This window comes from Tyto alba, unplaced genomic scaffold, assembly GCF_018691265.1.
Source record: "Tyto alba isolate M040663 unplaced genomic scaffold, T.alba_DEE_v4.0 Super-Scaffold_26, whole genome shotgun sequence".
NCBI lineage: Eukaryota > Metazoa > Chordata > Aves > Strigiformes > Tytonidae > Tyto > Tyto alba.
The window spans coordinates 18,562,060-18,586,162 of record NW_024881300.1 but is presented as its reverse complement, the minus strand read 5'-3'; the positions used below and the strand labels follow the sequence as shown (position 1 = coordinate 18,586,162).

Genomic DNA, 24,103 nt, shown 5'->3' with positions numbered 1-24,103 from the left:
TAACCACCTGCTTTTTAAGCAGCTGGAGGCACATCTCTGCTGCTTCCATATTTAAAATAAATAGACATATCACAGAGAAAAGCCTGCAGTTCAGCTGCACACCGTGAAGTCCCACTGAGGACAAACCTGACACTAAATTTGTCGATTCACAGTAATGTTATTTTTAATTGCTTTCTCAGCAGTTGTGCTCAGAGCCCACCTAGCACCGGGTGCTGTGCCTCATGTTTCAGCGCAGCTTCTGTCCAGCACATCTCACAATCCCTCTAGGCCAGAGCAAATGGAGACAAATAGAATCTTGGAAAATATAGTATTGTCACTGGGGCTGGAGACCAGGACCCTGAACCCAGGCAGGTGATGGAGGAAAGTGCCTTCAACTCAGGATAGCTTTCTGCTAAAATATCAGAGCTGTGCTTACCCTTTGGGAAATTTCTGCGATGGAGCAGGACACAGCTGCCAGCCGAGCGAGCAAAGTGGCTGCAATGCCCTTTTTCCTTCAATTTCCAGCTTTTCTGAGACATATTAGGGGCTCCCCAACCCTGCAGGAAAGATGGGGTGAGCAGGTTTGTAAACCCCTACATGAGCGAACCCCCTGTCCTCTTCACCACCTCTGAAAGCACTAAGCAACATCACCAAAAGTAATCACCAGTCCTCTCTCAGCTGTCTTTTTCAGGTCCTTACCCACTTTGCAATTATTATTCTAATTTCTGCCTATGCCAGCATAGCTAATAATTTTCCAAATAGTGTTGTAGCAAAAGCTATATGGAAGTGCAGCACCTGAAGTCCCACTACACATTTCTTGCTTATAGAAAATCACTTACCCAAGTCACAGAACCCCAGGAGTTAATTTGAGCTACCATTTTTAATAAACTCCCATTCTCTTGTTACTTCTCACAACAGTCAGAGGCAGCCATTGCATCTGATGTGCCTGAATCTGTCTCTCCCTTATTCATGTATCTGAGGCATATTCTCCAGCGGCAGCAGAAATCAGATGGTGGGCATGTATATTCTGCTTTCAGCTAATAATTGAGAGACTAAACCTGCCTGGATGCTAGGGACTCAAGGGAAGGGCTCGGAAATTAGCTGGGAGCTTCCTTCTCAACTTTTTCAAAGCAATTCCTGAATGTTTCATCATAAGAAAATTTGACTGCATATTTATATGCCCACAAAGATACCTGATTTAAAACCATAAAATCAGTTCACCAACTGCATCAGTTATCTATTGTTGTTACTCCAGCTAATCTGGCAGATTCGGTTTTCATCACTTTGCACAATGAAGACATGAATAGGCCAATGCCCTGCCCCATCCTTGTCCGAGTTTTTCTTAATCATTTGCTGAATAACGCACCATTTGTTCATGCTTAAGGCTTCAAGTACTTCAGCCAGACAGCAGAATTTAAGCCCATCCTGACCAAGCAGACATGACTATGGTCTGACTGCCCATCTGACATTCAAAACCAGAACAAAAATCCTTTTTTTTTTTTAATAAAAAGCCTACATCGTCAGTTAATCAGTAACCTGGAATAGAAAACACTCAAGCTAAACATCAAAAAAACAGTGAGTTTCTACTGCTGCTGAATGCAAACCCAAATCCTTCTTTGATTCAAGATGTAAACCTGAGTTGTAGCTTTGATGTCCAATTGGTATTCTCTCTTTATTTGGTTTTACCTTGGTTGGTCAGGCACTCAGTCAGAGCTGCCTCAGCACCACATATTCCTGCCATGGAATAGGGTTCATTTTGCTTTTTTCTCTCTGGGAACTAGCACGCACTTTTCAAAGCTGCACATCATTTTATTAGTTCTATTCCCAGCCTCCAAATATTGAGCTTCTTTCATATGAATGTGGTGCAATTTAGTACCATCAGCAAACTCTGCTGAAACAGTGAGAAATACAGACCTAGCAAAGATCCCTGCGGAAACTCACCCACAGCCCTTCGCCAGCGCCAACACTTTGCTCTGTATCATCCCTGCAGCACTTTAATTCACATAATCTACCCTCATTTGCAACCTGCCTCATTCTCTGGCCCCAGTTAATGATCAGATTTTTTGTATTATGTGTTTAAAATGCTATCTAACAATAAATGTTTTATTTTTTCACTGGTAGCAACTTTGTGAAATATTTATGATCACTAGATGTCACTGTAATTTTACTCTGTCTCCAGGCCTATTGAACAAACATGATTCCCAGGCTCTAGTGAGCTCGCTTTAAAATCCTTTTGAAGAATTAATTAGTGATCAGAAAAATACCCAGCTGCTATCCTAATGGAAGGTTCCCCGCGGTGGGAAGGAAGAACCAGTCTCTCTCCAGGCTTTGGCTGATTTTTTATGGGCAGTTGTTAGGCTGTAGCGGTGTGAATAACACAAAACCCTGCAACTTTGGAGCCAAGTGCTCACACACGTGTGTGTGTGCACATCATGCATGGCTGCACACACAGGTTTCTGCTCATCACATGAAAATCCTGTTAATTTTATGCTGAGTTACTAAATCCTACGGTGTGTGCATGCAGGAAAATGTGTGTGCAGACACGCACCGTGCTGGGCAGTGTGCTGTTCACCAGGACAGGCACATCTATAAGGCCACTGTTCGACTGCAAATTTTCCTGTAGCTTTAATGACTCAATGACCTTAAAATTTTGTTGTTGTTCTTTACCAGTGTCCTCACTTCTCTCCCAAACACCCAGCCCAAATTCCGTCACTGTCATCTGAGCACTCCCATCTCCTTCCGTTTCATCTGATCATTCCATTCCTACTGTAACTTCAGTTAATTGCACAGGTTTTAGGACTCAGAAATCTCTGTAGGAGATTGCCTGTTTCACTTGCCTTAAAAGATTTTACAGGATATGTTTCTTCAAGGCCAACTCAAATCCACACAACTTATTTCCTGAATTGTTGATTTCTCTGCTGTACTCAGCCTTTGGGATACGTCAATTTAAATATTATAGACCACACTTCTGCATAAGCACACTTGGGATTTTTTTTTTTTTTTAATTGGAAAAAAATCACCACTGAAATTAGTGGAAACGCCTGCTTAAAAATCATTTGTCTCCGTTTGACGACATTATCCAAATCAGCAGAATATGCCTTCACTGTGTACTCCAGGTCCCACTGGGGAATATGCCAAAAGCAGGTTTTTCAAGAAAAATCAGTTATTGTGTGTGCAGTGTGGAGGCTCCTAACACAGTGCTGGCAGCTGAGCCCGAGGAACCAAAGCTCTTTGCTGGCATCTTTTGGTGAGCAAGGAGAAAGGATCAAGGGCCATGGCTGCCTCCACATCCCTGCAGTGGCAAGGGCTGGATAGCAGAGCCTGGCCACATCCAAGGGAGCTTCGCAGTTGGTGAAAATAAGAAAGATCTCCTCTGAAGCAGTTACATGGAGCCAGGATGGTAAAAAGGGTGCTGGGGTGATGTGTGCTGGGTAGAAGCTGATTGCAATGTCTGCAGCAATATATTTCCCTTTGAACTAGCCCACAATGACTTAGTAGCAGTCTAGTCTGGTGGCAGCAGGTTTTAAAAGGCTCATGGATGCCTGCTGCTCCTGCAAGCAGTGGCAAGAGGTGAGTTGGCTAGGCAGGGGGGAATGCCACAAGTGAAAGGCACCTCCTGCCTTGCTATTTTCACCCAAATTATACAGCCTGTCCACCTCTATTAACCCCAACATCTCAGCTGCTCTGATACATTACACTTGGGTATCAACACCATCTCACTTTTGATGAGCCTTTCTATTCAGGATTCATTAAAAAGAGTCTAAATGAGCAATAATGCTTCTGGACAAGAGTTTATTTTTCTGTGGAGCCACAGAAGGAGCTTTGTGGGTTCCCATGAGGTCAAACACCTTTCATCCTCTGTACCAGCCATGGACTAAAAAGTCCTAAATTTCCTTTGAATTCTGTTGATTAGTTGAGACACCACAGTGCTCTCTTTAGAAACTCTCCTCCACATCTCGCCCAATAGGGTGCACTGCATTTTGCCTAATGAGTAACAGCAACACACAAAGCAGAAGACAGAGACCTTTAAAAGTTTCGCCACTGACTTTAGACAAATGGCTATGCTGCTCATCCTAAAAAAATGGCTGGGAACCTTGTTAGTACAACCACATCTATATTAGATTAGTGGCTAGTAGGCAGAAGTATGTCCTTGTTAATTGGAGACCTGTTGACCATGGGTTAGAGCCAGTATACAGTCACTGGTGTTTTGCCTGGGGCAGGAGGGGTGGGCCTGGGGGTGTGCTGGGTCCAGCACCCCAGCTTTATATGCACCCAACTGTCAAGCTCCAAGCCGCAAGGGCCGATGTCTGTGATAGACACTTGCAATCACACCAGCTTTCTTGCTGGGTTCCTCTGCCAGGAACAGCACTGAAAAGTCTTTCATCAAGAAAACTGGTAAAAAAGGTAAGGAGGAATAGAGAAACCAAAGTACTGAAGTGACCAACTAAGGAAAATTACATCCTGGATCTATTTTCATATATATAGCAGATTTTTCTTAAGGAGCTGCATGAATTTTCTTATTTGTTTTAAAGGGTCACAAATTTCCTAGGAGTCTGATTGTGCATATATAAAAAGTGTTGAAACAGTTCAATTACAGGTGTGACAACTTTAAGTCCCATTTAAATATGAGCACCTCCCTATACATAGAATCTCTCTTAAAGTCATTGATGTATCTTAACTTAAGTCAGCTCAAACAGGAGCCCTTTCAACAAAACCCAACATAAACCTTTGTTGGTCCAAAGCGAGGGACTGCATATAAAGGGTTAGCACACGTTTCATTTCATTGATTGAAAAACAGATTAATACAACATGGAAGACAGTTCAAAACAAGACTAAAGTTATGTGGAACACCCTTACATAAACATTACTGTAAATCATATATTTAAACAGATTTAATCTTTGTTTACCCAGAAATACCCCAGAAGACTAACTTGAACAATACAGGGCTATGAATTCATAGCACAGATTAGTTAAAGCAGATGGTGAGCCTGTGTGGATGCGCTCTGTCAGTGGAAATGTGGCCATAATTGGATTTATTTTAATTCACTTATACTTTGACTACAGGAGAACTGCTGGTAAAGTTCCTCATGCAGACAAGCCCTGAGGTTAGGGCTTTCAGGGACCTGCTGGTTTCCTTGCTCTCAACTCTGTTTTGAAAATTGAACTTAAATGCAAAAATAACATTAGGTTCTTATAAGTGAAAGTGAATCCTCAGTCTTAAAACCTTTATTCATGGTCAGAGCTTGCCTCCTTAATTCACTCTGACTCGCACTTTATGCAAGCGGCCCTGAATGAAATGATCCTTCCCATAAACAGCATCTCACTTATCAAAGTGTTTTGCACAGACTAGGCTAATGCTGAGTGCAGGAGGGCATATCGCTCACCTCCAGCAGTTTCAATTTTCACATGCTTCGCAGCAGAGGAAGGAGATAAGTTCCTGTTGGGAGATGCCATCCCTGCCCCATGGTGCAGATCCAGGGGAAGGCAGGTGACAGCCTTCTCCAGATGCACCTTCTGCTGCTGCCTTGGATGTGTTGCATTCCCAACTCTACAGCCGGCCTCCCTTCAGGGATTTTCTTACCTCCTCTTGACTTGTAGGTTTCTTGTATTCCCAAGCAGCCTAGCCACTACCTGGATGGTAACCTCATCATGACTTCAAACCTAGGTTCTTGTTAAAAAGAAGGCAGCTTGCTTTTTCCTCCTAGAAAGGTGCTGGTAGTCTGAGTCCTGACTTGCTGGAGGATGTGTGCAGTGGCTGTGAGTGCTGTGCCCCAGCCAGAAAGGGGGAAGGGGTCCACTTCGCTCTGCACTGAGCTGTAATGGGTATAAATATATCCAGTAATTACAGACATATTGCTGTGCAAACACATAATAAATGCAACTCTCATTTCCTCATGAATTATACGTAATGGGCTACCCACATTACTAGCTGGACCACACATTGCATTGACTGGCCATGCTGAAACCTGCCAACCACATCATCACAAGCCTCAGTTTCCCTTAAAATTTCTCAGATGTTCTTGCTTTCAAACTGCCCCAGCAAATCATAAGCGCAGGGTGGGTGTGAGCTGCTGAGCAGCCGCTGGCGACCCCCAGCCAAGCCGGCGGGACACCCACGGGAGCACGTGGAGACACACAGCTGCAGAGTCAAATGGTGCACGGGGAGGAATGATCTGCTTCTAGATACACCTCTGACATCGGTTTATTTCACCACATTTCACTGATGCTAGGTTTTTTGTGGGTGTGTGCTTGTTCTTTGTTTTAATCCGAGAAATACGGGCTGGGTGAGGCAGTGCCCGGTTAATTGAAGGCTGTGGCTGCATGCTGAAGCATGGAGAGCACACCATCAGCAATACAGTGCTGCCACGTGTGCCAGCCTTGTCCTCAGATTAGTCACTCTGAAATTATTGCTGATCTGTTTGAGCAGAACCCCAAATACAATTTCACTCGTTCATCACTACAAAAATCAAAGTATGCTTCCCCATTCAAGGCACAGAGTGGAGAGCAATGGGAAAAGACCAACCTGGCTCTGTGCTCAGCCTTACATCGTGTGTAACCCTTCCCTGCGCCTGCCCTGGGGTAAACAGCTGCTGAGAGACCTCCGATACACAGATGTTGCTTCCTTTCTGCATTTGTGGGGTTTTTTCCAAACATTTCCTCAGTCATACTTATCTGCATACCTCTGATATATATTGGCAGTAGCCTGTTCTTGCAAGCTGCACAGCCTATGCATTTAAACTCAAATCACATCAATGTTTCTTGTCTAAATACCAGTTCTACTTGGCATGAAATCAGTCTGTATTTTAGCACCCCACACCAAACCTTCTAGCTTCACAGCATATTTCTTTTTGTATTTGCTAATTAATGCATAATGCCATATTATTTTCCTTGCAATTGGCTTTTCAAAATATTTCTGTAATTGGCCTAAATTTCTCTCACTAGACATCTGCAAACTAATCTCCCTGTATTATGTTTTAGCAAACAGCCAGTCTGTGAGTGCTGGTGGGTGCATCACCCACAGAGCGTGGGGTGGTGGGACATGGGAGGCTGTCCTAAAGAAAAGCAGGAATTGGGGAACAAAAGGCCACTTTGGTGGCGTGGCCTATTTTTGGTCTCTCCAAAGCATCCCAGATGCTGGGTATGGCCAGGAACATGGGAACAGCAGAGGAGCATGACAGGGCTGCTTGGACAGCTGCGCTATTCAAAGAAATTCCAGCATTATTGTCCTTCAGCAAGATGTGGAGGCCTCTAAATTCAGGTTGTGTAAGTCTGTTGGCCTTGAAGGGCTCAATATTTCCATCTCTGTTTTGTGCACATCATACTTTAACGTCCCGAACAAGGGTATTCTCACCTCTGGTATCACTGCCAAGTCCCAGCAGCCACTAGATGTCACCACGATTTTACTTGCTTTCTAGTCCGTATCCAACCCAGGACCTAAAGAACATAGGAAAATAATTAATTATTAATAATAAAAAAATATTCACCTATTAGAATGAACACAGAGCTCAGAAAAGGGGGAAAAGTGACCCTCACTCCTGCTTTTGTGTGTGCCATCTCTGAGAGTATTTTGACAGAGCACCTGTATGCATGGATACGACTTTTAATTTGTCTCTCGATGGCAGGAGGATAGTTTGATATTGTAATGTTTGAGTTTCTCCAGCTAGGCATTAGGCTAAAACTTACCTTTTTTTAAAATGCATTTGTCAGACCCCTAATTTAATTATCCAACCCAACCTTGCTAGCTTTAAAGTTATCCACCACACTTGGTAATCCTGCCTGAAGAGAAGCAGCTAATGGAGAGTGGCATCACCTGGGCAGTAAAGTGGACAAGGAGAGATTTGGGGATGAGATGAACCAAATGGCTCCACATGTAAGCAAATCAGCAAAGCCATTTCTGGGAATACCTCTGTCTCCAAAACGTGTGAAGCCATAGGAAAACAAAGGGCTCCAGTGATCAGTGCAGCTGACGCATTCATTTTCATTAACCTTCACTGGTTAATTATTAACCTGTAACCATGCCATTCATAAAATGGAGGGTAAAGATTAGAATTTGTGTTCATAATCCCATGAGGCTCCACTTTAACTCTTACCTCAGAGGCACAAAGTCATGTAAACGCAGCCCCAGGCAGAGGTGGGATTTTGGCAGCCCACCGCAGGCTGGGTGAGTGCTGGAGCCTGATCGCAGTGCCCCGACTGCTACACCTGTGCCAGCGTAAAGTGCAGGAAACCTCCCCAGGTATGTGCTCACACATGCAATGCACAAAGCAAGTTGTATGTGCAATTCTTGCCAGGTACGTGCCTCCTGTGGTGGCAGCACAGCCCATGCCATAGCCATGCCAAAGCCTAAAAATCCATATTTGCTTTTGGTGACTCTAACACTAAGGAACTTAAGGACTGAGTTTTAAGATATTTAGACACTGAATTGAGCAGAATTCTTTGCTTTTTCTTAAAATCCCTAGTCTCCAACTGCTGGGGTTTTGTAACACAAATATTTTCATAGTTCTACCCCACTGGCCTAATACTAGCACAAGCCCTAATGTCTGCCTGTTTGTCTTCAGCTGCTAAATTCTCCATGCATCTCATCTCTTTAATCAGACCATCCTTGTCCTGTTGTTCTGCTTCTTTGGATCCAAGATGTTTGTGCAAATTCATCCCCCTCACTTACACAAAAGCCCAGCAACATAAAAGTCCTTCAAAAGGAACTGAGGTCAATACCTCATTTCCTAAATCATGCAGTAATTCAGCAGATCCCTGTGAGACTGTTTGGCTTTGAATAAGCCCCAAATGGCATAAATTACTGTAAATAGGGGTCCCTTTCTGAATACATTTCCTTCAAGATTTCCATAGTCAACCCTTAGCAGGATGAAAGTGGCCATCCCCTCCTCAGCCCCAGTTACATCCTGTTTCTCTGCTTGGAGCTAAGGGTATATACCCCACAGCAATAGCTATGGGAGATGCCCATGTCTGCTTAAAGGATCATCCTGGGTCTCCTGCAGCATGTATTCTTTCAATCTGAAGTCTGCTGTCTTCCAAGAAAAGTCAAACAAAACAGACTTTACAGCTCTGTCTGAAGACAGCTTTTTAAATTAAGTGTGTGTGTGGGGGTATTTTAATTTTTGTTTCATGACACATAATATATTTAATACAAAAGAAAATATTCTTGGCTCAGAACTTCAGCCAAAGATGACAAGTCCAAAATTATCTCAACTTAGAAATATTACTACCCAGGTTATTAGTCTTAGGTTTGGTTTATGATCACTTCTTCCAGCAGTGCTGCTACTCTTGGAATTAATTGCACCTTGTGTACTTTCTGTAGAGAAGAAGGTGAAACAGAGTACACATTTTATCACTACTTCTAGCACGAATATAAAAAGAGCAAAGGTTGCTTATTTTAATCTCTTTCATGCAAATATATTTGTAATTTTGTCACTTTGTAGCCCGCTCCTGGTTACAAAGTTGATGTAGGTTATCTTTCATTTCACAGTTTTCCTTAGGAAGTAAATATCCCTCTTTTAGGATTAAGAAATTCATTTACATTTCAAATTACCTTTTTTGACAAAATATCTTCAGTTTACTCTGATAGTAAAATGTATATAATACCCAGTGGGACTGACCAGATCTTGCTTCCATAAGAAAGACAAAAAGACATACCTATCTTTCATGCCTCATTTCCCGTAATCCTCTCTTTTCTTGCTTCCCACACCACCCTGCTCAACATACAAAAGATCCACCTGACAAGCAGGGAAGGTGATCCTATACCCTATTCCTGCCCACCCAGAGATGCAGCTCCCACCTGTGATAACCCCTCACAGAAACAGAATCACAAGGTCTCTGCTCAGAAATCAGATGTTGTTCAAAATCCCCAGATTTGGGCACAGAGACTTATTTTTTTTTTTTTTTTTTTTTTTTTTGCTTTGACCAGGAAGATATATTCTTCCATGGCTATTGTTTCTGAAAAGGTGGAAAAAACTACTGTTTTATTCCTTAGCTCTAACAAGAGGTGATAGAACCTCCCTATATGTTGATCACACTGTCAGATGAGAGTGGCCACCACTATGGTAACCTCTGCCTCAAGCAATGACACTGCCAGCATCACCAGAAGCCCCAGGAGACGGTCACCTCAGCAAGATGCTAAGAACTCTAATTCACAACCAACACTACAACTACAATGGCCACAGATGGGTAATTCTTTCTCTAGTAAATCACCCAGTCAAAAGCCTAGTGTCTCAGTGCCAGGTAGATGATAAAAGCATTTGAGGGGGGTCAAACTGTCCATGAGAGCCCCAGTCCCTTTGTTTGCCCTCACTAAAGCAGGTTCCACAGTGAGTGATGGATGCTGGGGACATAGCTTCTGTAGTGGACCTACCACTGCCATGAATAATGCAATGGAGAAATGGCATCTTGCTATTTCTTAACCTTGTTGGTTTAATACCACTTATTTAACCTGTCTATTTGCATTAAGCTCAACACTTTGGATGCCCTGATGTATTTTAGGATACTTTCTTACTGTTGCTTTTGATGGTCCTATTAGTGATTCAGCAAATAGTACCTAAGTAATCAATATTCTGTCTGAGTGGACATTTTATTTATCTACAGAGCCACCATATGAATTCAGTTGGTTTACTGGAGGTCAAACACTTTTCATCTTCTCCACGGGCCAAAGAAAATTGAAAGATTTAAACTCTCTTTGAATTCCTTTGATTAACTCAGGGAAAATATCTCACTTTTTTTTTTTTTTCAAACACAGAAGCAGCATTGTCTTCATTATAAATCTACTTCATTTTGACACACATCTCTGCATAATGGGTAACATCAAGTTAGGCATAAACTGGAAGACAAAGGAAGATGTAGAAGAGTTATGAATGATGCTGTTATCCTTTATCACCCATACATACACACCTCCTTTGGGCTGTTTTTGTTTTTGTTTTTTTTTTTTTTTTTAAAAAAAAAAAAGCACATAAAAACAATAAGAGCTGTATAATTAGCTATGGGGTAAAAAAGTCTGGGATCCACACACTTGGGAATTGCACCCTTATGGCACAAAGTACCCACAATGCATAAGCAAACGGTACATTAATGTTACGTACCTACACCAATATCACCCCCAAATCAGACCAAATTCAGACCATACAAGTGCATGCAATGCTACTGTTTTCATCACACTGTTTTAAAAAACAAGAATAAACCTGTTACTTTTCAGACACAGAGAGGAAAAGAGAAGCTGAAGACCAGATTTCAGCTCCTTTGCACAACTCTGCAGTGTCCCAGCTTGCAGGGGTGACAGGGACAGAGAAACCCAGTGACTAAACCAACTAAATATTGAAAATAACATCCTGAATCTCCCTCGTATGCTTTTTCTTCTGGCTTCTATGCTTAATATTTTTAATTTGTAAGGTTTTAGTGTCAAATTTTTAAGATTGCTTAAATGATCCAAGCCTTTTCACATAAAAGTTGCATCATTTTAGATAAAAGCATGACTTAAAATCCATTTAATTCAACAGAGAAATCCCTATACAGACACACTTATACCAGTTTTGGTGACTTCTTCCCTGTTATTGCATTTGATCTGGAACTGGTTTAAGATTAATTAAAATAAGCCACTCTTTCAATACACCATGACTTGCATTCATTTAACTAAATTAATGTGAAAAGTGAAGTCAGGTTAAGCAAGTGCAAATTCTTCACATTGACAAGACTTAAAGGTGATTCTCAGTGTGATTTAGACACTACTGCCCAGGATCACAGAAGCTTCAAATACACTTAGTTTAATCAGCTTATACTTTATGCAAGCAAGAATTGACTTCTTCCAGTACAATCATGGCCTGAGCGCCTGGATAAAACATCCAGAAGTTTTCCTCAGGTGGTTTTCAGAGATTCAGAGCTGTGAGATCCCAGAGATGCAGGGTGTGAAGGGACAGCAAGAGCTGTGGGGGTCCCACCCCCTGCACTAGGGCAGATTTAAGTAGACCATGCCTGCACCACACAGGTGAATTAACAAAAACCTTCACATTGCAATTCCAAATCCCAGATTTGGCACGAGGAGACAATATGCTGCCTCACCCCTCACCTCCCAGCCCATCAGTCCCAGCTGCTGCCCCGGCAGCTCCCTCCTGCGCCCCGGCGGGTCACCGCTCGCCTCCGGTCATCTCAGACAAATAACTTTGCTATCCCTCCTCGTGGACTAAACAAACCCTGTTCTAGCCACAATTGCTGATAAGGGATTTTTTTTTTTTTTCAGAAAGCTTCAATTATTTTTTTTGTTTTTCCTCTGGGCTCCTTTCTCCCCCTCAGTGTACCCCCTCCTTTGTGATGTGCAACAAAACTGGACACATCTTTGCCTCTAAATCACTGCAGTGCTTGGACCATTACTCGCTGTTCTTTGTAAACAGTCTTTCAGTTTTAATACTTCCACCTTGTTGCAATTATTTTTATCCTGTATTTCGTCTGCTGGTTTAAAGGAATGTCACAGGCACAGTGTCAAAAGTCCTGTGAATATAAAGACAGATCAGCACATACTACATCTTGATCTTAGAAATAAATTAAATTGTCTTGAAATTATTTGCTCTCAGAAATCTGTTTAGCAATGTAGACTTCTATAGGTTGTTCAGTAAGGGTATCCAGCAGCACGCTTGGTACCAATGAGAAAGAAAGAAGTACTACATGGAAATAAGAGTAATGCAGGTGAACCAGTGGAGCCAGGAGCTAAAAGGTGAGGAAACTGTGGTGGACAACCCTCTGTGGCTGCCTATGTGGTTTCAATGGCTTTTTTCAGTTCTTGCTTCATTCAGACATGAGTGATGTTTTTATGAGCCTTGGGTGTAATTTTCTAGGGTGCTGACATGTGTTTGAACCTTTGGCTCCAACAGGCAGGTGGGTACGTGCACATCCCTGAAATGCAGTCCCACGGCACTCCACCTTTGGGCTTGTTTCTACTCTCTGTTCAAACTTGCTCACGCTTCATTGGTGTCGCTAAATATTTACACAAGTCAGCAGTGATTTTGGCTGCAGTTAACAGGGTGTTACGCATTTGCAGCATCTGTCAGGGTTTTTGTTTTTGCTCCTGAAGTTCTGGCTGAGTGAGCACCCACACTGCCTCCCACGCTGGTGGAGAACCAACCGTTTCCTCACAGCCATCTCAAACAGTTTTTATAACAAATTATACCTAAGAAAATAAGGGTGTTGAAACCTTATTGGGCTTGTTCTCAGTGTGGAAGGAAAATCAGCTCTTGGCTTTTATGTCTCCACCACAACACTGCATGACACTGCTGCCCATACAAACATTTCTGGTTCGCGTAGCCGTGATGGAGAGGGGTCTCGCTGGAGCACAGGGGTTGTAGATATGAAATGCATTTGTCAACACCGCAGCAGTAACAGAAGGTTGCCAGGAGGTTAAATAAAATTGTCCAAAATAGCTGTCACAAGCTGGCAGCAAGGGAGGCCACTGCAGCCAGCAAGAACAGTCATGGCCATGCAGGATGCGGCCCCCAGCTCTCTGTGAATGCACTGCTTCACAGGGCTTTTTTTATCCTTAGAAAACTTGAGTGAATGAGTTTCCCTTTCCAACCAACTGCCAGGTAATAACTATTTGTTTACTACCAACCATCTGACACAGGGGTGCTTGGCAGCGCCGTACAAGAATACCAGGGCCTTTCCTTCTGTCAGGCCCCAACCTAAAAAGAGACTATCTGCCTCAATACTATTTGGCCACAAAAATGCTCATGAGGCATTCACAGCAGCCCTGGTCTGAGAGTGATTTGGCTCTGAAGACCTTCAACAGTGTTTCTGACCACCTGATTTTCTGCAACTGGGATTAGATGACTGGCTGGTGGTTAAGGAGGGGAAAAAAGCTAGAGAGGATTGAAGCAACATGTGGATGGTGATGAGTCTCATCTCAGCAAGCAGAACAAAGTGACCTTCATCTTAGTAGCTTGAATGATGTTCTGCCAATGTTTGGGGTGGTTTCTTTAAGGGATGATCCTTTAACATGTTGAAATAGTCTTCCACTGAATCCTTAAAAAGCATCTCCTGGTGAGCTGACTCATGGCTCCATGAATAATCAGACATTCAATCAATCATCGACTTTTGTTTTTTGTAAAGTAGCTATTGATGTTGTATGTTATTAGTTTCTTGGCACCTGATACTAGGCTTTCATCAAAGTAAAATGCTGATGCAATTAGCAAAGGATATCAATTTATGCAGCAATTCACATTATCCCTCAAAGCTTCATTAGCCTCAGAAGCTAAGGCACTGGAGAGAAAATTTGGGGAAGTGCTCTGTTACCTTGTGCAGCTCAGCCCATCTGCACTGCCGCAGAGCTCCCGCATTACCCTGCCCTTCGCAGCCGGGAACAGGAGATTTGGCAGCACCTGGCTCCACAGCACAGGGAGAGAACAACTGCCCCCATCCACCCCAGCTCAGCCAGAGGACCTACTCACACGTTTGGCATGGGTCAAAGCTATTGCGTGGGACCGAGCACGTTTCACCAGCCAGTCAGAGCAGCTAGGGACATTATTTGCAAGATAAAAACAAAAATAAAAATCAGGTTTCATGTCCTAGAGACACCCTGGAGCTCCCGCTGGTGGGTGATGCTCTGCTGCCGTGGCAGTGTGCCCTGACCAACTTGTGCTTCTCCTCTTGTTTCCTACAAACACTCCTGAAGTCAACAAGGCGTAATTGCCCCATTATTTCACAGAAAAGCCACTGACGTCAGCAGGAAGCAGCTGCTGGTGGGATGGAAACCTCACTTAGCTTCCCTTTTGCTAGGAAGGTAATTTGGTCTTTACAACTCTGAACACAACCATCTCTTTATACCCGTTTCACTGCATTTACCAGCAAATATTTGGTTTCCAGGTTTTTTGTGTAGGTTTTTTTTTTTCCTTTTTCTTTCAGCTGAATAATTTTTATTATGTTGATCCACATTGTCATCTACCTCTCCACAATTCTGAATACAAGCCTTGCCCTTGACTGCAACAACACAAGCCTTCAGGTCATAGCTTTTAGAACACTTGATATTGTTTTTTCTTTCTGGAAAGAACAAAACAACCGTAACGTCTTTGCTAGCGTAGAGAAAAAATGAAAAGGAAAAGGCTATCAGAGGCATGTCAAAAAGACTGCTATTGGGCTTGGATGATTCTAAACCCATTGACTAGTTTGCATGGCTTGACACAAAAATTAACTCATGTCCCAATTAGCTGAATAATTAATGTCCATCATCAGATTTCCAGTTACATCCCACAGACAGATTTACTGGAGCAACCATGGCCAAGTGAAACAATATTTTCCTTTTCCCTGCAACACCATGTCTGGAGCTGGCTTGTACAAAAGAGAGGTACTGCCCCAGTGCTGTACCTGGAGGCAGAGGCTCGGGGGGAACAGGCTGGGGGACAGCCTGGGCTGCGACTTGCAGCACAACTGGCTCCATCTCTGGACACCTTCACATCAGGAGCTGTGAATATGTTTTAGTCCTGTACAAATCGTTTGGCTCAACAAAAAGGAACTGATGAAGGCCACTGCCAGCAGGACACATTACACTATTTAGTGATCTGTAGCAAGTTTAAGTATCCTTGGATTTATAGAAAATTACAAAATGTGACAGAATTTAAGTGACTCACTCATGTCTGGTATAAATGCAGCACTGGAGTGTACCAGAGAGACATTTAGCTGAATGTACTCTGGTACAAATCCAGTCCCAAAGACCATCAGCAGCTCCCCTACCTCACAAGGATCCCAAGCCCAGCAGCAAAATGCTTTTGTGAGAGGCGGGCTCACTCTCTGTGAGCGCTCCTGTCCGTCTGAGTTAAGATCATTTGCATTTTATACAAACGATTGCACAGCTGGAGGTAAGAAAGAGTGCAAACACAGGAAAGAGGTTACAGTCCTCTTCCCCAGCTGCATTCTGCTGGAGCTGCAGCCCACATGGCCAAAAGCAGTCAACGCTATTTATTTGAAGAACACCTTAATGAGGGGATGGAGATGGCCAGTGCGCTCCTTTGAGAAGGTGCCATCTCATTTCCTGGAGCTCACATCATGGTTTGCAGGAGCAGGAGCAACTTCTCGTGCCTTCCTGGGATGGCAAATTCACTACCCAGCTGGCAAAAGCTGTAACAGCCCTGAGCAGACTAAATCGTACAGCTGAGAATAACTTTGTTTTCTTACCCCCTCTTTGCCAAGTGGCCTTTCCTTTCAACAGATCCTAGACAAGCAAAAAGAAAATGTTGTATGTGTTCCTACATGGAGATGTCTGATATGTCCCACTAAAATGATAAACTTGTTCTGACGCTAACCCTACCTCTTCTTATTCTTAATTATTCTCTTTCAAATAATTTCATCTAGTTTTAAACGTTCTTGCAATTTTGCAAGATGAAAGAGGTAAAAAAATTAAAATGCAATTAATTGTGCTATTTTACTTGTCTACAACAGCATAAATTATTGTCTTCTTAATTTTTTTAGCAGCTTGGAAAACAGCAGGAAGTAGCAGAGGGTTTTTTAAGTGAACCGGCCCATTTAAATTGACTTCATTATGCAGCTTCCTTCTGGCTTCATGCTCGAAAATGCAGGCAAGCCCAACTGCTAAAAGAACAGTGTTATTGCTCTGCTGTAGGTGAGAAGTCTGTTGGTGGAGACTTTAGCATGGGACTTTGAAGGAGTGCACCCAGCTGCATCTCATGTGACAGGCATGTTACGTGAGCTCAGGCACACTGCGTACAGCCAAACTTTGAGAAGCAGTCACGTGCCTGACAATGCAGATCAGCACCTCGTGGGACTCATGGGCCCAAACCAAGCATCTGCCACTCTAAGGTGCTGAATTGAAGGCTCCCATGTCACATTAACATATTTCAAAATTTTGGCATGCACAGACCTTTAAATTAATTGGATCTTAAATTTAATTAGAAGACCATTTTAGAAGATCAAGTAGAAAGAGCCCTGTACATTCCAGTGCAAACTGTGCGCCATGAAGCCTTAAAGTCTGTGGCATGGTCAGATCATCCCTTCAGCTGCCTGGGATTCAAAGTCCCAGAAAGAAAATAAATCCCACTCTCAGCAGCTTGCTGGGGAGATGCTGGAGCTGCTATTCAGTTCCTGAATCTCACAGCCAGGACAAAGGACATACCTTAGCCCTGCCAGGACTTCTAGGAGTTTTCCTATTTCTTCTTTGTCCAAGTAGATGTTTCAGCAGAGTCTACTGGCACCCAAAATTTACACCCAATTCACTCTCCTGATCCAGCTGAGGATCTCTGTGAGATAGAGCAAAGATTACTTTGCTCTGAAGTCCAAGACACTTCCTCAAACTAGTGGCTAGGCTGGCTCTGCAGGCATTCCTCTGTCTGATAAGATTATCTTGGTGCTATTTCAGTTCTCCCCTTCCTTCACACCCTGCCCATTCAATCCAGGACAGGATCCTCTACATCCAGACACAGAAAGGCTGAGCTTCTCCTGCTGCCATCTGGGGAGTAACTTTGGGAAGAACCTGTATCGTTCATTAGCACGCAGATGGCCAGCCATCCATAGCTGACCACCATATGGCCATCTTCACAGACATCCATCACTTTTGGCCAACCACAGCTTTACCTCATTGAAGCTGAGTGATATTTCTGCAGGACAAAGAGGACACCAGGCACTGCAAGGTTGCAGTCATGCTGTAAATTCCACCCTTTCTGCCTTTTCAGCTGTTTTTTCATGACAGATGGCAGATTGTGACACAACTATAGCATCTCCTGCTTAACTGCAGAACAACTTGCCCTTCTGGCTGCATAAACTCCATCATCGTACAAGCCCTTGGTGGCAGCTGCTGCAAAATCATGGAATATTAAGAGGCTGTCATTCATATTTCTCTGCATCATTGCAGAATTGATAAAAATTGTATTTCTGGATAAGATTTGAAAGAATAAGTCAGTCATCAAATTAAGAAGCACAGCCAGGCAGTCACATAGATGAAGAAGCAAAAGAAGTTCCAAGGTGAAAAATTGAGTCTGCTTAGATGGACACAAGAGGGGTGTAAGAGCTCAGGAGAAAGAGATGCACTTTAATTAATGCTGGTTTATGGGGACCTCTACTCAGATACAGCCTGAGGGGGTATGATGGGCACACAAAGAAAGAAACCAAGAGCCCACTGTCAGGAAAGGATTAGGTGAGAAGGAGGAGAGCGCTCTCTCCAGTTTAACCTTAGCATCAGTAAGCCTAGACAGTTTTTCTCATTTCTTCATGTTTTGTTTTGGTTTTGTTTGATTCATACCCATGTTATCTATTCAGACATTACAAACAAAGAATTAAGACCTGCCAAGGGGTTCATGGGCTTCAAATGTTTTGCTCTTCCCAGGTGAACATTAGATGACCACAAGAAAAGAGGCTGATAGTGCTGGGACCTGGTTTCCTCCCCTTAAAATGCTTTTTGCTGCGAAGAAACAAATGAGGAGCCCTGGTAAGACTCTGGACAGCCAGCTACACACACATTAAACTGCAGTAGTTCTCATGCCTGAGAAGATTTCACAATTCCTTCTGAACTGTGCATGAAATATGATTTCATTTGCAAATTAAATCCCTGTTTGTTTTGTTGTTTTGGTTTCCCCCCTTGGCTTTTGTTGTTTGCAAGGATCCAGATTTTAATCAGAACATCCTGTGAATCCCATTCTAAGTACTCCTGACATTAAGCATTTACTCAGGATGAGAATATCGGTTGCCTCAGCTCAGTGAGTTTAGCTAAAGGAGAGCAGGCTGTGTGACTGCAAGGAGGTTAAATGGTTGGCATTTCTCTCTTTCCTTAGGGCAGAAATAAAATTTGCTGAGTTAATTTCTGTTCGAACTAATTAAGGCTTTAAGTTGGGACAGTGTGTACCATGTACCTGATTGATTGCAAGCCATCTCCATATTTCATTCAGATTGGCTCCCACTGTTTTTATCACTAGGTTTACGTTCATGGAGTGCACAGACATCAACTTTTTTAAAAAGAAACAGAAGCCCGGACTTGTTCATTGCAAGCAGCTTTCTAAAGACCCATGCAGACAGTGAGAATTATCTGCTGCAGGTCTAACACTGTAATATCAGCAACTGGACAGATGTCTAGTCCCAAAAATGCATATGAGGGCAACAATACAGTTTTTATAAAAACAACAAAATTTTTCTACAAAATTCATGACCTTGAAGCTGCCAAGTCAGAGACATTCCTCTGCTTTCTAGAGCTGTAAGTTTATTGCACCGGTAAGAACTAGTCTGGTCTGGGGGCTGGGTGCAGTTCAGTACTACCAAGTTAAAAGCCTTTGGTACTCCCTGTCCATGTGGGTCATGCTCACCGGGCCAAGGCCATCTCCTGGCACCTTGGAAAGGCAGCGTTAGGTTTGGTAGGAAATGTCCTGCAGCTGACTGAATTTACTGTGCCTGGCTTTTGGAATGCCTCCTTAGCTCACTCCTGCCAGCTCCTCACAACACGCCAGGACGCATTCGCTTCCTTCGCATAATTTTCACCTCTATTATTAGGAGACTGCAACTGTTTCGCCTGTCCTTTTTGGCAGTACACATCGAGGTGATGCGTCCTCAAAACACCGATTCCCCCAGATACAGATCAGGCATAGAAATCCCTGGTTTTTTTCATATTCTCCAGGTGGTTACCTCTACCACACTCCAGCCTGATTTTCCTCTTTGTCTACCACTACAATAGAAAAACAGCTAAATCATCTGCTTGTCTCTCTTAAATCTTACAACAATTAGATTATCGGCTTTAAAGAGACCATAGCTCAACTGCAGAGGAGATGTTTATATTCAGTAAAACTAGCATGACTTTTAGGGATTCTTAGTATTATTTTTTTTTCAGTATGTTGCATCTTTCCAAAGCATCTCTGTACGCAAGAGGATTTGTTCCTAAAATTCAGGTGTAAATATGCTACAAATGTTTAGCAAAGTATAGTAAGTTGTCTAGATAATATGCTGGCAAAGAGCTGCTGGCTCTGATTGCTGTCTAAACAGAGTTATCTGAGTGGTCACAGCTGAGCAGGCAGCAGCATGCTTTGCTGTCTAAAGGGAGATTTTACCAATGAGTGTTGGCCAACAGGGTCCTAACCCCAGGTCCCTGTGAGCACCAGTACAGCAGAGCCAGCAACATTCCTCCGTATAGTCCACACAATACAGGTCATGCCCCAGCAGCACCTACCTTTCACTTTTACCCCTGGTCCCAAGTCATACTACAGTCTCTAAATAAATCAGATGGGGGAGAAAGAGGAGCTTCAGCTGGTTTAGGTTGGAATTGGGTAGAAAGATGCTCATGGGAAAGATTAGCAACCAGCTCCACTGCCTAAAGGGAATTGGATTGTTAAAGTCACCCTTGACACAAGGAGAGAGCAAACAGCTCAATGATACGGAAGGGTCACAGAAGAAATAAACTGCTGTCACTACTGCTTCCCAAAAGATACCAGTGATACTTGGCACAGAGAGATTTCCAAGATGCTGAAACAGCTTGTGTGACAACCCATGGGGAATCGCAGTTCATTGGTGTAAAAATTAAGACACTTGACTTAAATGCTTCAGTATTGAAAACTTAATTACCGCACCAGGAATTTGTTACATATAGAAACACCCATTAAGAACCAGGAACAATCCAGATTACAACAGGGACTCAACAGGTTAAAGAAACCAGGCCTGAACAGCTTTCCTTTCTCTATGGAAGTATCTGCTTTATCTCTAGGGGCTCCTGCAACAGCGGCATGCATCGGATGCTGCCCTTGGCTGCCCTGGAGCAGATGCCCAGGGACCCCACAAGCATTGCTCATGCTCTGGCAGTGTTCCTGCCAAGCTGCCTGCATGCCAGTGACATACTGACAAATGTAATCTAACTGCCTATTCCCTGTCGGAGAGCCAACATTTATCTTCACTCCCAGTGACTCCACTTCTAGAGGTAAATACACTCAGGAGCTGTCAGATGGAGGCAGCTGTAACACAGCTCTGATGTGCAAGTGTTGTCCTGCTTGAGAAAACAGTAGTAGAGTCACTCTGGAAATAAAAAGACCTGTGTAGGTATATCACACATTGAGGTAGGGCCCTGCCAGCTGCCTCACAGCTGCCACAAGCTGTAGTGGAGCCAAGATCAGTCTTACAGTGGCTGTCCCCTCATGTTAGCCATAGCAATGCTGTTTCTGCTAGATGTATCGCTGCACGTCAAAGAGCAAAGGAACAAGGACTTTCCAAGACCAGCCCAAATCAAGACCAAGAAGAGGCTCTGGGGATCCACTTTCCATGGTGGCATATGTGACCGTGAGATCTCAAGAGGGGCAACCACGGGCAAACCCTGTTACATCAGCCCTGTTTTCCCTCCTTACCGAGATACACATTGCCAGAGCAGCATCCTCTTGAGCTGCTCTTGGTCAAGCACCATGGAGTAAGAAGAGAAAACCAACAGTAATGCCTATTTTCAGTGGATACCAGGAAGTTGTGCAAATGTTTACATGGAAGATTAACTCTTCCAGAGGCATCTGGCACTTCTAAGCCAATTCCATCAAAATAGTTGGGACTGATTATTTTCTGCAGGCCCTGCGTATTTTTATTGCAGTAAGGTACACAAAAGGTCACAAGAGCTGTCTTTCAGCTCACAATCAGGAATCATTCCTGTAACCTTTTCCTCAAAGACAGAAAGACTCACCTCTTAAGCCAATAATCCTGTGAAAGACAGCGGGATACAGACACTGCATATTGCAATTAAAAATCTCAGATAACTTGAGGGTGAAAGCCCACATTTTCTCCCTTCCTCACGGATGAAATCCCTGATGCTCAGCAATGCTTTCAAGAGACTTCAAACCAACCAACACACACCAAAAAAAAATCCACTTCAGGCAGCCTCCTGTCCCCTGATGCAATGCTCCCTACTGCTGCACCCCAGCACTGGCAAGAACATCACCTCTCCCAGACCAGGAGCTCCCTTTATCTCCATTGCACAAAGCCAGTTTTCTAGACTTTAGTTTTAAGCTCTACCTGTTACACAGCACATTCATCACCTTGCCCTTGTTCATGCTTAGGCACCCTTTGCTGTCTGATGCCCAAATTCAGCTGACACCACTGAAGATGGGCTGCTGTGCCACTGCCCCTTTGACACAGACATCCATTACAGTGCACGTGGGTCTGTCATCACGTCCCATTTGCTTCTCCACACCATATGTTAAACCAGAAGGATGATCAGAATCATTTATCTTCTTCTTTTTAACATCTATTCTTTTTTATTACTACTATTAGCCTTTTCCTATCCTTAAGAACACTTGAAAAATGAGGAGGGAGCAATATCATTGGCCCAAAATCATGTTTTCAGGTCACTGCTGGTGAGTGGGTGCCTTTTTAGGGATGATTTTGTGTTTGGGTTGGGGTTTTTTCTTTTAAGAAGTGCTTCCCACTCTAACATCTAAGGCAGCATATTTGCAATCATAGTGGAAACATTTGGGGTGAAGGCATATAAGCAACACTATATTATTGCATGAACATGTATTTCAAATGAGATTATGAAACAGCCAGCTCCCAACATGAACTTTTAACATGATTCTACATGATAAAACATTTTCAAAAATGATAAGTTTTTAAGCCTCTTATTCCATTAATTCATCTATGCCAAGCCTGCAACATGATTACATTTCTGTATATATATTAAAACATAATAATTGTACCATGTTTGCTTTGTTTTCCCCCATTCATCTTTTTAATTAAATTAGCCCTTTAGGATTTTGTCCTTCAGGCAGCAAGCTGAGTTTGTTTGAGAAATTAAAGGCATTAAGATGCTTTCTGAGATATGCAGAAGCCATAACAGTGATTTCTAACCCTTTTTCTGAGAAGGCAGGATTCACCCACACAGTGGGGGAATAAATCACCCTTGGACTGTTCTCAGATGCACGTCTTCACCTTGTTTGCATTGTTTGCTGTCACACACGCATCAGAGATTTCCACATACGCTGCTGGATCGGTGTCAGTGCCTGTTGCTGACAGTGCATGCCCACAGGACACCCAGGACAGACAATGAGGCCTATTCTCACAGATTGCTGCTATGGAAATTACTATGGCTAAAGGCAATAATATTTTCTTTTTCCATTATGAAACAAAGTACAGCGTCATTTCTTTTCCCCAGAGAAAGAGTGCAAACAAGACAGCACTGCCAGACTTGTGCAAGCTTAGTGTGGGAGTGCTGATGAGCACTGTCACACCACCATCACCTCCCCATTCCCAGGGATGTGCAAAAAAATGACCTGTTTCTGCCATTACCACCCAAAGTCACTGAGAGCAGGTCAAGCTTGGACCATCCACCCCTGTCCTCAGCACACCACCTCATGTCAGAACAGGCCACCCTCATCCCAGGGTTTTGTGGGATGGCGTGCTACAAAACCAAGTAACATGAGTAAGGCTTCAAAGTAAGTAATTTTATCATAGTTCACAGTCTCTTAAATAACACTTTTTAAAGTCAGGTGTTGAAGGAGGTGTGGAAGACAGGGGGTAGGTTAACATGACCAAGAGCATAACATGCCCATGGAGCTGAACCTGCTCAAACCCATTTTTTGAGCATCACCATGCTGCCTTCCTGCCTTCGCCGCCTGCCATTTATACCAATCACTGTCATTTTGTTTTCTTTAGATCTTTTATTCTTCTACCCTTTGATCTTTTCTTATCTTTCAGCTTTTATTTTGAAGTTTGAAATACATCCTTTCATACCACAAGGGGAAAGTCCCAAATCCAGATGGGCTAGGTGGAAACATGGCCAAAACGCAAAACTTTCAGAAGAAGAATAGTCTAATTAAGGGGTCACTTCTGAAAGGCTCTGTAGAGATTGCTACACACTGTTCACCTCACAGAGCTTTCCTGATTTATCAGACTAGTAGCAAAGCTGAGCTGACTCCACTAGGATTTGAGACCCATCCTTTCACCACTGAGCTGTCCTTATTTTTCTCACTCATGGCAGTTGGGAAGACCCAAATTCTTAGCTCACAGGACTAGTTTCCAGCTTGTTCAGTGCTCTTCCCAAAGGCAACAAGATGAACAGGGATATAAACCTGGATTGTTTAACCTGCATATTCCAGGCATTAAAACTGTGGAGACTGTTTATATCACTGTAATTACTTTCATACAGGTCGTTAGAGCCAGATTCATTAGCTTAGGTTACAATGACCTATAC

At 43.1% G+C, this 24,103-nt stretch overlaps 1 protein-coding gene across 5 annotated transcripts in view; it reads right to left on the bottom strand.

The window, feature by feature from the left end:
- Positions 1 to 24,103, bottom strand: part of LOC104357345 (arylamine N-acetyltransferase, pineal gland isozyme NAT-3) — a 37,705-nt gene that overhangs the window by 11,987 nt on the left and 1,615 nt on the right. For 3 of the 5 annotated variants that reach the window (XM_042797603.1, XM_042797604.1, XM_042797608.1), the window contains exons 2-3: positions 7,331 to 7,413; positions 416 to 536 (exon numbers count right to left, since the gene is read on the bottom strand). The gene's annotated coding sequence lies outside the window, so the exon portion shown is untranslated. The remainder of the gene's footprint in view (positions 1 to 415; positions 537 to 7,330; positions 7,414 to 24,103) is intronic. The other 2 variants (XM_042797606.1, XM_032990700.2) reach the window with 1 other exon arrangement.